This window comes from Corvus kubaryi, unplaced genomic scaffold (genome assembly GCF_017639235.1).
Source record: "Corvus kubaryi isolate FWS band 111438036 unplaced genomic scaffold, C.kubaryi_AGA036_p1.0 37398, whole genome shotgun sequence".
Taxonomy (NCBI): Eukaryota; Metazoa; Chordata; class Aves; order Passeriformes; family Corvidae; genus Corvus; species Corvus kubaryi.
Window position 1 is genome coordinate 51,452,090 of NW_024581137.1, and position 17,022 is coordinate 51,469,111.

The 17,022-nt window shown below is 43.6% G+C and overlaps 1 long non-coding RNA gene across 1 annotated transcript; it reads left to right on the top strand.

Annotated features, from left to right (window-relative positions):
* The first annotated feature begins 4,651 nt into the window (after positions 1-4,651).
* On the top strand, positions 4,652-16,737 carry LOC121671962. Its single transcript, XR_006018686.1, has 5 exons — positions 4,652-5,750; positions 7,444-7,578; positions 10,598-10,872; positions 12,242-12,379; positions 12,576-16,737. It is a non-coding gene; the product is annotated as an uncharacterized LOC121671962 (long non-coding RNA).
* The last annotated feature ends 285 nt before the right edge of the window (positions 16,738-17,022 follow it).

Genomic DNA, 17,022 nt, shown 5'->3' on the forward strand with positions numbered 1-17,022 from the left:
CAGCATGAGATCCAGAATTTTGATGAGTTTCAGTGGCTTTTAGAAAATCTGGATAATGACTGCTACAAATGCTTGTGAGTGTGATTTTTGGTTGTGTTTTTGTTTGCTGGGGTATTTTTCCCCCCGAGGAAGGAGAGTCTTGCAGAGGAGGCATTTGTGTACTTCTCCTGAGAGCTTGGGTTGGCTCCTGGCTCCTCCACAGACTTCTTATAACTTTGGTTTCTTCTTCTCTCTGAGGTGAGAAAGAGAGACCCATGGCTGGTTCTGGAGGGTAAATCCCCCCAAACAGAAATTGTGCCCCTGGAGGGCACTGTTCTAATCAGACCTTATTGTCCAGAGGAGGGAAACTTGTCCTTCCCAGTCCAAAGGGAAAACTGGGAAAGATGTTGCACAGACTTGGACTCTCCTGAGCACCCCTTGGCTCACCAGCAGCAGGTGGAGCTGCTTGCCAAGAACCCGAGGAGGAGGTGAGGCAGCGCAGGGCTGGCCAGGCTTACCAGGGAAGGGGCTGACAGAAGGGCCAAGGCTTGGGACCCTGGGACCACAACACCAGCAGGACATCATCTCTCTTTTTGTGACTGCCTCCCAGTTGCTCTTATTGTCCCAATGACCCTCGTCCACCCCTGCTCATGGCTGCATCTGCCTGTCACTTGAACCTGGGTGGTTACAGAGGTGAACAGCACTCAGGTGAGGGAGTACCAGTGCTTTGTTTCCTATCTCTGCTGCGGACACCCTCCCTAGCCCAGCCAGGGGGTGTTCAACCCAGTCCTTCTTGAGATTACAACCATATTTCTCATTTTCATAACTTCATCATGCTGTTCACTCTCCAATCAGCTGGTACTCCTCAGTCACTTCCAGGAGATGAGGTGCACAGGTATCAGAAAGCTGCATTTTTATTGGGTTCCCAAATTCATTACCTTGCGTTTCACACCAGTGAATTTTATCTCTCTCTGCTTACCTCAGTCCTCAGGATCATGAATTTGTTTTTATCTCTCTCTGCATACATACTGGCATTGCCTCTAAATTTTGCCTTTAGCAGATTTGATCAGGCATTCTCTGTGCCCAAGTAATTAACAAAAATATTGGTGTCAAAACTGTCTCTTAAGGAACTTTAGCAATAATTTGCCCCCCATCCTGATCCCAGCCTTTGCAGTAGTACGTTTCCATCTCCCCTTCATGCTGCAGCACATTTGCAGTTCATTTGGTTTCCACCCTTCCCATCTGAGCTAATCTCTCAGATGTTGCTTAACAAGTGCTTTCTTCCAGACAGTGGGGATGAGCTCTACTGCACTCTCTGCATCTAGAAAGCCAATTATGTTCCTGAGCTGAGTTTGATAAGTCCATACTGATCGTTATATAATTTATCTCCATTATAATTTTCTTAAATCTTTAATCTTACATGTCTTTGAGGTCAGACTTGAGACTGATTTTACTCTTTCCCTTTCTTCTCTTCCCTTTAAACTTGCTGTTTTCAGCCATGTGATATCATTTTTGGCTAGACAGATGAGCTTAAAATGCTTGTTGCTGCCCAGAGGTGTCACACAGGATTCAGGAGGGGAAGAGGATCCTTCAGTCTGGTGGATGTGAAACTCCTGGAGTTTAGGGTCAGGCTGATCCCTCCTCTTGTTTCCATGCTCCTCCTCTTGTTTTCCTCCTTTTTCTGGTCCATGGTGGCATCAGCACTGTCTTACGAGAATGGGGCTGAGGACAAGCATGTGCAGCTTTGCTTCTGTGCCTTGTTGCCTGTTTCTCTAGGCTTATGTCCATGCATGTGCCAGAAGTATGATTTTCTGCTGGCTTTAATGCTCCTAAACAGGACTGGCAACTTTTGCTTTAATCACTAGAGCTCTTCTCTCTAGGGATACATCTTTCTTCTCCAGCATCTGCTTTATATCAACCCTTGTGGTCTCTCTGCTTGATTCTGTTACTGTTCTTGGGGTATTCTAGAGAACTTTCCTGCAGCCATTTCTCCTGGATGGTGGGACAGATGCTGATTATCCTGCCATACAGGATGAGGACATCTGAAGCCTTTACCATATTAACGTTGTCTCAAATGTTCCTTTCACTTCTCTGAACAACCCATCCTAGCTTTTTAGAGATGTGCTCTGGAAATGATGAAATTAAGTTGCAATCTTCTTCTGCTTTATCCCTCTAAGTAAGCCCTGCTCAGCAATAACAGAAACATCTCAGTATTATTAACCCTGTGCTCAGCACAACCCCAAAATGCACCCCTACACCAGCCACTGGGAAGAAAAGTAACCCTACCCCAGCCAAAACCAGCACAAACCATTGCAGTGATCTCCTCTACTTCCCCTCTTCTGACTCCAGTACAAGAACACCAGGTAACAGTATTAGGGAATCTCAGTTCTAGAGGACAAAATCTTTCTTACAATGTCATCTTTTCTAACAAACTCCTTCTAAGGATAATTGAAACTAGATCAACCCAGGTTTTCTAATAGACTTCTCGTGATTTTTATTCTTTCACCTTAGGAGAGCATAAAATCCAACTATAAAAAGTTGAATTCTCTGAGTCTGACATTGAAAACCTAGGCTGAAAAAACCCCACTACATCCACTATAAATTAAGGATTTCTCTTGCACTGTGGCCTCTGTGAGGAAAGCAAGAGAAAAATGTGTGTTTATGCATTACTTTTTGTTTAGCTCCCTTTGTCTATTAATAATAACTTCTATTAATATGTTGAATTCTCTAAAGGTGCCCCAAATATGTGGAGTCCAGAAAATCATCAATAACATTTATGTACAGAAAAATAGTATTTCTCCAGGTAATATTTTAAGATCATGTGGGATTCAGGTCAAAAGGTGTCTGCATGTCTGTATTCCTTTGTGAGCACCATGGCTGAGATCCCATGATGGGAAATTGAGTCAACTGATCCTGGAGAGCTCTCCAGCTCACACTGTCCTGAACAACCAGCTGGGATTCAGGTTTCTCACAGAGTTGCCTAAAGGTTTGGGGTGCCCTAACACGCCCTGCCTGGCCTCCAGAGAGTGGTGAGACACTTTCAGATCCTGTTCCATGTCTGCCTGCACCATCCAGACCTCACAGGAGCTTGAAACGGCAGCAGATGCCCACATCTAGACAACTGAATTCCCTCTGTGTGTTTGCTCAGCTGAACCTGCCTGAAAATGTCCCAAATGTGAAGCCCTTTGGTTTGCATTAGTGGTGGACCAGCAGATGTTTGCAGCTGGAGCTAGCAAGGCAGTTTCTATGGCACATGTCGATTTTGATGTGCTTTGGCTGAAATGCAGCTGAGAAAAACAGCAGCAGAGCTGTGCCCTGGCATCCTGGGGCTCACAGGGTGCCCAGCTCTCAGTTACAGGCAATCTTGGCAGCAGAACAAATGGGTATCAAATGACCACAAGTACATTTTAACCTGCAAATTAATTGGAAGCTTCTAATTATCAGCACTGTAATGCTCCCACAGCATTCCCAGCAGAGCAGTACCAAATGCTTTCGAGATAGATTAGTTTACTAAACTGATCTGAAGACAAGGTTGCCATGACTCTGGGTGAAAAAGCTTCCTGATGTAGGAAGGCTCTTTATTGTCTCTGCAAAGTGGGGCACACAGCACTTCTAAGCTCAGTGTTTCACAGGGCAGTCTGGGGAGTCCTCAGGTCAAAGCTGTTTCTTCGCTTCATAGTGGTAAAAATGATCTGGCATTCCATGGGTGGTTTTTTTTGTTGCTGTTGTTTTTTTGTTTTAACTTAATTTTGCCTAATATTGTCTATCTAGATGGAAATTTTGAAAATTCATCTGCTTTATGAATAAAAAAAAAAAAATCAGAAGTGACAACTTTTTTTTATACAGGAGAAAATCCAATATTTAACTCTCTTGGGCTGTAACCATAAATAAGAGTGGCCAGTGGTTTCACTTGTTCTTATACATCTACTTGATACTTCTCTGCTCCAGTGAATTAAACATGCAGAGAAATACTGAAAATAAGTTTAAAGCATAAATTAAATCAGTTATTTTTGTGGCTCATAGAACTTGTGAGTCTTCTGTGGTGTCACAGAAATCCTTGGGAAGGATTTTCTTGAAGTGAACACAGTGGGAAGAACCTTTTGATGGATGTCATTTGCAAGGGGTTGTACAGGCTTTCATTGATTTCAGTTTGTGGGAGTGCATCTCATTCAGATAAGAATAGAATTTAAGCTGAAAAAAAGAGGAAATAATGATGTTGAAGAAATTATGTGAAAAATAGGAGTTCTACTGTCCATGGGAAGATTTAAATAGCAAATGCTTCAGTTATATTCACAAATACTTTTCTTAAATGGAGTTAACTGCAAATTTCAATATTATTTCCACATCTAGCCCATTATGGAGCTTTTTAACCGATTCCTGTATGATTCCTATGGAATTATCATAGCCCCCATGATTTTCCTCCTTGCAAGGTTCTTAAGAGGTAGTCAGCAGTAATTTCCCTGACCCTTTTCAATAACTATTGAACCTATTTCAATAAAATTTAGTAGCAAAAGGTGCTGTTTAATGGAGTCATTGCCTTCAGAAAGACCCCAGATAAGCAACAGTCCTGTGCTGAATGCAGAAATAGGTTAAATATTTTTTTTCATGTGGAGGTATGAAAAAAAATTAAATTGTTCAAACCGAAATTCAGCTAAAAATGATCAACATCTCAGAAAACAAGCAGAGGCCCCTTAGCTTTAACTGTCTCTGTTCTTTGGTTTTTTCCAGAAACCACCTACTATTTCTGTAGTCTTTATGGCTCAGTCTTGCTCTCCTGAGATCCGAGACCATTTCGGAAGCAGTGGTAGGTGCATGTTTAGAGATGACTTATGCTGGGCATCCTACAAGGACCTGGAAGCCTCAGCTGTCCCCACGTGGTGGTCAGCTGAAACTCTGCTTATTTAAAAATGAAAGAAGGCTAAAGAGAGTTTGGTGAACAGCTTGCAAAATGCATCAAAATAACAATACATGATAACATTTAAAAAAATACTCCAGGATAGGAGGCTTGCCCAGAAGTGGTAAAGCCCGTAGAAGACTGAGATATAGAAGAACTTGGACGAGGCCATGGGAGAAAAACTGGAATAGTTTTTTGTCAATGTTCACCTTAATGTATTGTGGGGAGCACCTTTACTTGGGACTCAAAAGAAGCTTCATGCCAAAATGAAGTGCTGGTAGAAAAGCTTATGGAAAAAGTCTAGGAAATGAAGAGTTACAGTCAAGACTGGGTGCTATTTATGATTGTGAAGCCAAGGAAGAACCAGCTGAACCCTTATCAGTGGTGTATTTTCCTCCTTAAGTATGGCTCATCATCAGAAAACCAGGAGGTGCTGAATTTAGTACCAACTTTTATCAAATGGCTGGCGAGAGCAATGCAACAGCAAGTTTAAATCTTGGTGAAATTTAATAGTATCTCCCAGTTTCTGACACCCCATTCCTGATCTGCCCCGAAAGGCAGGAACATCACCTGTGTATCTTTTCAGAGCCACGTGCAGATCTCAGTCTGGATTCCAGGCAAAACCAGCTCAAGCCCCTCAGTTTGTCTGCAATACCAGGGTCTTGGTGAAGCTCCACCTGCTCAGCTCTTGGTCAAGTGCTGCCCTCTTCCACCTGCTGCAGCAGCATCCAACCTGGCACTCATCTTCCACCCTGCCTCCAGCCTTCACCTCACACACAGCTTTGGATGTCAGGGAAACCCCTGGTCTGGGAGAAGGTCACTCATCTTTGGGAGCTACAACTCATGAAATTATTTCTATAAAACGTTATTTAAATTGGTAAGTACAAGTAAGGGACAAGATGTGTGACCAGCGTAAATGTTTCCAAGTAAATATATTGGGGGCAAAAAAAATCAAGTAGTACGCAGAGATCATTTAGAAAAATGCTGATTAGCTTCAAAGTATTAGTGAAGCAGAAAATTGGCTTGGAACATGATTGTTAGCAGCTATCTTGAGAGCTTTATCCATTTATATCACTATTTTCTTTACAAATGAGCCGAGGGATTAGCTTGCAGTGAGCTGACTAAAGACACAACAGATTCCATTTAAGAAAGAGCAGAGGACTTTTCCAGTGTTTTAAAAATGGACTTTCTTGTTAACTTGGCTGTTGTCAATGAACAGCTTCTGGAACTGCACATACCTGGCTGCTCCCTGCAGCTCTTTCCTCCCTAAAAAAACTTTATATCCATTCTCTCAGTGGGGAATTCTGCAATTCACCCGTGGGATGTGCAGAAAGGACATGGGAAAGGCAGCCCACTCCTGCCATGTTTGGTTTGACAGGTCCTTCTACACCTTTTTCTGACTCTGTGTCCAGACACTGTTTACAGTTTGCTGCTGTCCCCTCCGCATGGCTCCAAGTGCAGTGTCTGTCACGTAGCAGCTCCGTTCCCTGTGCATGGAAACATGCAGCTGCCTCAGAGAGGGGTGTGTGGGAATCCTGTTATATCTTTAGCCTTAGAGATGATAATTTGCAATCACAACCAGATCCCAGCCAAGGAGCTTCACCACACACATTTGCAAAGCAGCCGGGCTGCAGCTTGTGACAATCACTCATCTTCTTTTAATTACTATCTCAAATCCTTGAGAACCTTTTAATAATTCTTTGTTTACAGTTGAAGGCAGGACCACTTGGGCACATCATCCTCTTTTGAGTAAACAGGCCACTAATTAAGTTTGCTTTGAACCCAAAGGCACAGGTTTGCAGAGTCCTTCCAGCCTGACTGAGCATCCCCATCCCTGGAAGTGTTCAAGGCCAGCAATGGCAGAGAGAGCACAGGTCCTACAGGAGTCCTGTGCCCCTCCAGGGAGGTCAGGCAGGGCACTGAGGGCATTGCAGGAAATGCCTGTGAGAGGCAAAGGAGGTGGCGGTGTCCTGGGTTTTATGTATGAAATGTTTTCTGATGTGACTTGTGTTACCATATTGTCTGCCCCCATGCAGCTGCATGGAGCAGCTTTCCCCAGCTGACACAGTTCCTACCCAGAACTTACCTACCTCATGGTATCTTGGATGGCCATAAGTACAAAACTGTGTACATCTCAAATGCTTTGCTGTCATTTTCCTCTCTGAATCTTCATTCCTGCTCAGAACCTCCTGCACTCCTCTATTCCTCGTCTGCAGGGCACATAAATTAAATTAATTTGTTGACTTACTGACTTTTTTCCCCATTGACCTGGAAGCTTGAAGAGCCAAAAGATGACTGAATATTTGCATGCATGAATAAAAGGCTGATCAGAGCAGTGTGTAGAACAGGCAAGTACATTCTGAGAGTAGCAGGAGGAGAGTTGCTGCCTTTTCACAGCGGGCTGAACTGTGAGCTCCAGTTCTCTCTGTGCCTTGCTTTACAGGATACAAACAGAATTACCATCAGCAAGCAGAGCTCTCATTTTTGTAGCCTCTGGGTCAAACAAAACCAGTGCTGAGCTGTTTGGGTCCAGCCAATCATTCTGTACCATGTTTGTGTCTATATTACAGAATTGGCTGAGCTGTGCCGCAGAATCACAGAACTGCAGAAGTTTTGAGGTAGGAAGGGACCTTTGGAGATCATCCACCCCATCACTCCTGCCAAGGCAGGGTCACCTGGAGCAAGTGACACAGGAGCACATCCAGGTGGGTTTGGAATTTCAGTGTTTCCCAGTGTGGATGAACCTTCTTGAGAAAGCTGGGGGATGGCACATGAGAAGGAGCAAGGAGAGAGGAATCTGCTGTGCCACGTGCATTTGCTGGAGTTTGTTTGCACTATGACACCCAGGGCAGCACCCTCTGCCTGGAAGTGATATAAAAATCAGAGTATTTGGGAGCCCTTCAGTCTGTTGATCGTAACAAGCAGGAGGGAGAGGAACCATGTGGTTTCTGCAGAAGAGATTAGGGCAGATAAGTGCTAATGCTGCATGATGTTGTGTGAGATTAAAATACCTATTCATGGCCTAAGGATCCTAAAAATGTAAGGGAAGCTAAGTCAGATTAGACCTCCCAGCCCAGAAATTTACCTCCAACAGAGGCCACCTCAGGAGCTGCAGTAAGGCTTCCCCAGGATGCTGTCCTAGACTCCAGCTGCTTGTGCCCCACGGACCTGCTGGACCAGAGATAATGACCTTCATGAATACTGCTGATTATTTTTGAGATGACCCTCATAGATCCTCTCAGTCGTTTCTCTCCCTGACTGAAGAGTCCTTGTCTAATAAGAACATTTTTCTACAGGAACCTTACTACATATTTGATCATCCCATCACTTTTCTTTAGTTCTTCAATTTCTACAATATTAAATTGATGTGATGCTAATTTTCACATCCTCTGGGCCAGAGGATCAGATCTGTCTTTGATGTGCTAGCATAGCCTGTTTGTGTTCTTTGCTCCTTTTCTGACAATTCCTTATCAATGCATAAAGCTGATATTTTCACATAACCTCATATTATAAACCCAAGATTTGGCTCCTGGTTGATAATAGCTCATAGCCCATCATTATAGAAGCAAAATTAGGATTATTTTCCATGTACATCACTTTACATTAATTTCCAGAGACTTTCATGTGCCATTTCATTGCTTGGACACCAAGTGGCCTGACACAGAGTGCTTTTGCAATTTTCCAGTTAACTCATATCTAGCCTGAATTTGTCATCCTAGTTATGGTCCTGGATTGACTTCCTAAGGTTCAATTCATAAATATTCAAAGCAGTTTAGTCTGGGTGTGGCAGGTCTGATAAAGCAGGACATAGATGGGTCTGTTCACCACTTACACTGATCCAAAGGCAAAATTAAAAGCCTTGAACTCTAAGATGTGTACCTCACCTCTGACACTCTAGTTCTGTGCTTGTGAACAAGATTCCTGTGATCAACATGTGGCCTTTAGACAATAATACAAAACAACAAGAGGCTTGAACCAAGAGGCATGCCATGCAAGAAGACTTTTCTTACCCAAAATTGTTCCAACAGACCTTGTGTGCAGTTCCCCTGCAGCAATTCCCCTCCTCTTCCACTTTCCTCTAGATACATCACAACAAACCTGTTTATTTTTGACCCAGCACATATTCTCTCACTATTCCCTCAGCTGTTTGTTTTCTACCTAAAAACTGGTACTTATTCTTTTAAAGATGCTTTCAGGAGAATTTTTTCCCTGCAAATCTGTCTTAATCTATTGCTGCCTGCAAAATAAGCTACTTTAGCAGTATTCCCCTGACCCCTTAGATTGAATCCTCCTGTCTGCTCGTGGCTGACCCAATTCAATATCTCCAGTTACTACAGATGCATCTCTTTCTCATTGCTCTGCTGAGATCATGCACAGCCCAATGGCTGGGAAAAGCTTTGTTTTCTCTTCTGTCAGGCTTGTAACACGCTCAGTATTTGTCCATCACACCACTTTCCAAGGAAATGTAGTATGAATCTTCCTCTCCTGGTCATCTTCAGCCAGAGCACCAGGGGTATCCGAGTCATGCCAGATCTATGATGGATTTTTCGGTTTCTCTTACATTCTTTTGGGGTGTGTACTACTGGTGATGATAAATGCACACTCTCCTCTCTAGATATGAGCAGCTTGACATTTGAACAATGAATTATGTTCCCTTGGTCATTTCCTAACCAATTTCTCTGATGAAACTGTCAGGCCTTGGCCTCTGCTCCCTCTAAGCAAAGAGCAGCCTCATGCAATTTGCACAAGGTATTGTTTTCCTTCCTTTGAAATGCCTTTCCTTGCTCATCAGCATACAACCCTTTTCTCATTAGAATAGACAATTTCTATTGTGATTTCTCATCCCCTGTCCTTCCCTGCATAAAATGACAATTTTATTCCAAGGCCCTGTTTCACCCTGCAACTCTGAGATTGCTGGAGCAAGTCCTTCTGCTACATGGTCAGAGCATGAGCTTGGGCTGTATCTCATTTTCCTGAAGCTTGGTGCATCCTGAAAATTACTCTTGCCTGTCTGTGGATGCAGTGTGCATGCAGAGTTGGGAAACAAATGACCCTAAGTAGCAAAAGTCCTGTGAGAGATGCACATCACTTAAGCAATGGTATCAGTAACTCTCAACAAAGTTGTGACTGAGTCTATTGAAAATGGTCTTGATTTTGCATCCTCAAAGCCTTTCTGCTGCAGGGAAGAGTGATCCCTCCCTGGAAAGCACAGAAACAGAGTAACTCGAGGTGTGTGATACCAAGGTGGGGATCATTGGGCTCGGAAAGTCTTCAAGAGAGCACAGAATTTATCCCACTGCCCTGAAAATGGATCCACAATGTAAAATCCTGGCAGCTGTCCCTAAAGCCATCCAAAGGGGAAGGCTGCTTTGCCTCCAGGCACACATTGCCCTTCAGTGTTGCCCCTGCCATTTGCTTGCTCTTCCAGAGACACACAGAGCCCATTATTGTCCTCTCTTGGCATTTCAGGTTGTACTTGGAAATGTTTTTCAGGTTTTGCACAGTTTTTCAGTTCTGTACAGTTATCTAGCTAATGCTTGTCAGTGCACCTCTGTAAAGTGATAGGCACAAGCCATAATCAAGGTATTTGGGGTCACTTCACAGCAAAAAAGTACTGAAGGCAGCACTTACTGTTCCAGGTTGGTATTTTCTTTTTCCAGGAGATCCCACTCTCCAAGGGCTCATACTAAAACAAAATCTTTCTCTCTTCTCCTCCCTTGCCAGCTGGCCTTTTCAAAGTTGCCTCTGGAAACGCATGGGGCAAATTCTGTGATCCTTCAAGTGCTGACTATAAACAGGTTGATAAAGTCCAACCAAAGATGATGAGAGCTTCACTAACTGATGATGCATCATTTCTTCAGGGGATGGCAGATTGGTTTGTCTGCACACTTTGAGCTGCATCCTTGGAAGACACTAAAATGTGTGAAATCCCTCAGGAAAAAAAAAATTGAAATTCTTTATTATCTCCTCTTCAAAACGCCCAACATCCATCAGAGAAGGTGAGTTGTGCTGGTGTCTCCATGGGGACAGCGGGCACCCTGCTGCAAAGGTGAAAGGTGCCACGAGCTGCAGGGTCAAGGCAGAGCTGTGCTGTCTGAGGCCACTGACTGCTTCTGAGGGGTTTTCTCTTCCCATTTCTCATATTTATTTGGTTTAAGATTGACAAGCAATGCTAGAGCATGAGGAGAGATAATAGAATTCCCTGACTGAGAGAGAGGAATTCCTTGCGGTCCTCCCTATAATTGTGTTCTTTTTCTAAGTGCCTGTGAGAAATGTATGGAGGTGTTTTACCTCCTAATACATTATTTTGGCTAGAAGCTGTGCACACATAAAAAATCAGGGGCCAGATATAGGATAGCAGCCCTTTTTCATTTTGGGATGTGCTGTTCTAATAAGAGTGTTTTTCCTATGGGCAGGTCAGCAAATTTTAGCCCTTGTGATGCCACCAGTTTGCAAGGTGATCCCATGCCAGGCAGAAAGCAATGGCCCCGCAGGTTTGTAAAATTGTCTAGTTTGGGCAGGTCTAGAGTGGGTTCAGAACTCCAGCTGATACTTTTCCTCACCATCAGCTCTCTGGAAGTGGTGATAGTGAGGGGAGGTGTCCAGTGTGCTCAGAGATGGTGAGATGGACCCAGTACTTCTTGAGAGATGGACAATGGCCTGGAAAGGGGGTCCCACCTCAGGCTACCATTTTGGTAGGTTTAGAGTTCCTCTGTCCACAGCTGTCAGCTGCTTTCAGCACATTGAACCAGACGTGGGAATGAGTCTGGAGGTTGGGTCATCCCTCTGCACAGCAGCTCTCCTTGTCCAATTAATATCCAAAAATTTGCAGGGAGTGCACCTTACAGGCCACCAGATCAATGAAAATTTGACTCTGCAGATGAACGAGCGAATCCACAAAATGCAGCTCTATCTGCTGTCCCCCAGCTCCTCAGAGCATCCCTGCACAGGGCAGTTTCTGCCCCAGCTCTGGCTGTACAGGGCACTGGCACAGCCCAGCCGTGCAGCAGCCACAGCTGGATCCTGGTGGACATTCCATCTGGTATTAAAATGCCCATCAGTCACGCTCCAGGGACAAGATGCATATTATTACCTGCCATAGCTGCACCTCCCTTAGGGAGGATGGAGGTAGATTTTCAGTAAACATCCCTCCAAGCTGGTGTAAGTGACTCTCATTAACATACCAGATGATTTTCAGACAAAAAATATACACAAGTTCCTTTTTATGCAGAAGAGTTCAAGTGAATCTGCAATAAAATTTAATTCAAGAGCTGTCTTCCCTTGGCCTGTCTGTGGCACAGCTGGGAAGTGACCAAAAATCTTCCAAACCTGAGGTGAACCAGTAAATGTTCATTCCATTTTTTACAGGAAAGCAGCTTTTCTCCAGGCTGGAGGATGACTGACTGACAGATCATACTGGCAATGTTTTCAGCAGAAGCAGCTTTAAACTGGGTTCAAAATGGCTTTTGGAAACACACCTCAAATTACACTGGAGGCAGGGTTTTGGTAGGTATATAACTGTAGATGTGTTTTGTGCATCCCTGGAAAGAAGCCCCTCCAGACCCCATCACAAGAGGACGAGCAGGAGATCTCCTCTCCAGCCCCTCACTCCCACCCCTGTGATCTTCCTTCTCCTGCTGCTCCACTTCAGCACCTCGGGGCATTATTTTTAACTAACACTTCTATTGTTCCGATTTTGCAGGTTCCTGGTGTATAATTAGAAGTCCTGACATCCTTGTCTTCTTCCTCCCTGGTGCCATGGGCCTGCTGAGAGGAGGAGAGAGGCTTTGCTCCCTGTCTCATGGCAGAACCAGTGGCGAGCCCTTTGCCAGGACAATACATCTGTCAGCATCCGTCAGCCTCCCCGTAATTAGCTCCGAAGTTAACTGCTTCCCATCTCCCAGAGAGGCCAACACCTCTGTGTTTACTTCTCACTTGAAAAAAATTCCTCCCACAGCCACCTGAAAGTGCCTGCGAGTCCAGAAAAGTGCAAATTCACAGAGATGTGTAAATCTCTGCTCAATATCCTCCAACCTGACATCACGATGCTTCCTAAACAGAGCTGTCTTTGGCAGGAGATGCACAAAGCTGTGGCACTGTAGCCCAAAGGGCCACTCAGTTAGAGGAGTTTTCAAACAAAGACAAGGCACAAGGGCTCTAATCTTAAAATTCATGTCTTTTTGTTTTTCTCCCCACAGAATGGATTATCACAATCGAGTGTTGCTGGGAATGGAATGGGAAATAATGGCAGAGCAGGAGGAAGATTTGCACAACAAACTGAGGCCAGTTTTCCAGCAGAGCTGAGCTCCAGGGGCTGCACAGTTCCCATCTGGTTCCCTCATTTTCACTTCTCTTTCCTGCCCTTCTCTCTGGGAATAGACTTAGCCCAGTGGTGGAGCAGCCACGGTGGATGCTATGCTGTAACTCAGACTTGTGTTTGTTTTACCTCTGCCACCCATTGCCAGAGATTATAAACATTGACTACAGTTTTCAGATGTCCAAAAGGCTTGCACAAAAAAGGCTCCTTTTTTTTTTAGCATCTATATGACAAATGATTTACAGCAATGGCTGCAGCCCAGCTGAGCTCCCACCAAAAGGTTAATGAAAATGTTACCACTGTCTTCAGGGCAGCAGAACCAAGGCAGAAACAGAACCTTTATATCCAATGCACACCAGTGAAAAAAGTTCTACTGTTTTGAAGTGACCTGGATTGGACTGTACATTTTATATTGTGGGTCTTAACACTATCTATTCACATGTTAATTTCTTTGTGTGTGTTTTTTTTTTTTTTTTTTAATAATTGCTTTTGTTACTGTGTTTGGGGTCTTTTTACCCAAGGTGACATTTCTTTTCCCCATTCCTGTTTGTATGTATAAAGCACTTGGTAGAATGGTGTCTGGGGTGGATGATGGTGCTGTTTGGAGAGACCAGAGTGACTAAAACCAGGTAATATAAGGAGGAAAGGGAAGGGTGGGTTTAGGATTTAAGGTTTCGGGATCTTCCCTGTGTCCCCTGTATAGAAGCAGGTTTGGGTTTGAGGATGGTTGAGGAAGTTTGTTCCTATTTTGCCCTTGGAATCCTAAAGACTGAGGAACTGAATGGCTCAGATGTAACAAAGATTGGCTTTCTTCAACCCACTTTTCCTGAGCCTGGAGTGTTACGAACTGGTTTCGGATATAAATCTGATCTGTGGTGAGATTTCAGCCACACTGAGGATTTGCATTGTGAAGACCTGTCATGGTGCATCTACAGCTCCCCTGAAAACACTCCTTTACTTCATCTGAATTAAAGAAAGCTTATTACATATTTTCTGTAATGGTTAAGTTTTAGATTGACTCAGCACTGTGCTGTGGAACAGCCATTTTCTGTGTTTATATGTACCAGGTTAGTGGGTGAGAGGATGGAGGTGTCAGACCACATTCTTGTGTTTGTGCCTGAGAGGGAGGAAAATATGGTTATGCTGTTGCTGCATAACTCAGTGTGGGGGTAATTTATGGATACATTGGTAGTTTATTTCCCAAGACCATCAGGGATGACAGAGTGTAAGTTATTTCTCTACTTGAGTAACAAAATCTAAATAGCTGAGAGCTATTTAGCAGTGATTCATTATCAGTTGATCCACTTTTCAAAGGTTGACTTATATTTCTACACCTGCCATCCTTCTCCTTTCCTGTGTCTTGTAAAAATATCCTCAGTTAAGTAATCTTTTTGGGAGCTCTGACCAATAAAAGATCTTTGCAGAACTTTGCTGGTTCTATAAGCACAGCAGCAGCCTGACTTTATAACTTGAGATAATTTCTCTTCTATTTCTGTTTATTCCTGGTTAACAACAGCCAAACTTTCAAGAACTTTTAGAGATAATTACTATTATTACTAGAAAACATGTCTGTCCCATGGAATGATTGATTAATGCTTAGGTAGATTTTGGGGAATGTTCACTTTGTGAGTTGAGAGAAAGCTATGTATCAGTAGCATGTCCCAGCTCCTAAAAAGAAGTAAATGAGTTCATGGTGAGATGATAGAAAGTATTTGGATTCCAAGAAGCTTTTGTCAGGATGGGCTTTCAACTCCTTCAGCTCTACACTCAACCTAAGATTTTTTCCAAAACATAGAATCCTATTTTACCTTTCATGTGCTCTCACCGGTCAAAATTCTGTCCCACCCATAGAAACTCCATATTGGGAGAGTCTAAGTAGATTTTCAAGAGAATCTGGGTAATTCTGGAGACTAGCTCCCATCCTATCTTCTGTGCTTTTATCCTGGCAGTGCAGATGATCTTCATGTATAAGAAGTAAACAGAGTCAATATTCCAATATTCTGCTAGCCAGCAAACCCACATGCTTTGAATTTCAGAGTGAGTCTTTTGTGGCTGGCAAGTCTGTGTTCATAACAAAGGTGCCAAAAATTCTGCGTTATCTCAAAGTTTTGCCTTCCACTTCTGTGATCCCATTGATTTCAGGACTGCTAAGCCAAGGGAGGAAAAAATCCATCAAGCTAATTCTTGAAAAAAGGCACTGAATATTCTTAGGCAGAAGCCAACTCAACAAAGCTGCGCCTGAGGTTCTATCAATATTGAAGCCTTGTTTTCAAAGTGGATTTTTCTTCTGTTAAAATAACAAGATATAATGATAAATGCACAAAGGAAGTTAAAACCACTGATGAGCTGAAGATTTTGCTGTGAGCCATTGGGAACATGGCACTGAGAGGATCCTGACCTTTATTTCTGGGCAATTTAGATGCGCCAAGATATAAAACCTCTAAGAGATGGTGCACAAATGAGGGCAGATTTACTCAACATGTATCCCATATTGTAAAAATCATGGTCCTTTCCAGATAGAAAGGCTAAAGAAATGTTAATTAAGTGGACATTTAATTTCTTTTTTTAGTCTTATTACAAAGGAGCAAAGGAAAAGGAGGGACCAACAGTCAGGAGACATCCTGAATTTGGCGATGGGTTTTGTTTTCCCATTTCCACCTGGTTTGTTCCCTTCCCGTCTTAATTCTAGATGGAAAAAAACCCTAGAAAAATGCTGCAGAGTCAAAGACTTGAACATAGGGGCATGGTTATAAAGAAGGCTGTGTTACCTTTTGCATGGCTATTTCAGGCAGTGACAACTCACAGGAATGCTCATGAGCCAGGAGTATTTAAGAATAAACAGGACAATATTTGTAAGTAGTTGGTTTAAGTGAATATGTGCCACAATTTCCATGGGAAACCCGAATTTCTCCTTGGCCATGATGAGAGTGGCTCACCTCTCCCTAGGGATTAAGGAAAGGAGGATGGTATTCCACCTGCAAATGAGTCAGGGCAGGAGGGGAAGTGGATGGGGACTGGCTTTAGTCCCCAGCTCTCCAGGCAGTGACTCAAATCTGGTCTGTGCAGACACAGGAGGAGGGTTTTATGAGTGCTTTGCAGGCTGTCCTCCCTGTGAGCAACATATTCGGGTTCAGAAGCCCAGGGTGGATTTCCACAGTGCAATCAAGACCCTGAAAAAGCTTGCTCCAAAGTACAGAGTTGTCACAGGGTTTCTTTACCCTACAGACAATGGGGAACCTGGTGCTGTTACCCTCATCCCTCTCCTCTGCTCCTTGTGGCATCATATCGACCTTGGCTTGGGTGAAACCTCAATTCCTCTTCCATTGGGGCTGAGACTGTCAGGAACCAAACAGAAATGCTCCCTGCTGACAGCATCACAGCTATTGAGCATGGGAAACGAGGTGTCAGCACTGCTGACTGAGCTACAATTATGGCCTGGAAGTAGCTGAGAAATAATGTCAAATCAGTGTGATGCTGTTCGTGCCACACTCCAATCTGCAAATGAAACGGGAGAGAAATTCTTCAAATAAATGATTTATTTAATGAATTATTCTGCCAGCTTTAATTTACTCAGTCAATCAGAAGTCCTCCAGCACCACGGGACATAAATGGATTCATGTTTTCCCAGGCATCAGTACAGAAGGCAATTCCTGGTCAGCAGCACAAGTGCTCAGTGTTTGGGGCTTACAGAGGTGTTCCTGGATGTAGCTGAGTCAATGTCTTACTAAAGCATATTTCAGCTATCCTATGTTGAGATTAAACCCATTTTCTTCTTTGTTAATCATTTATCTCCCCTGGAATGTCCCTGAAACACATCAGCCCGTGTGGGCAG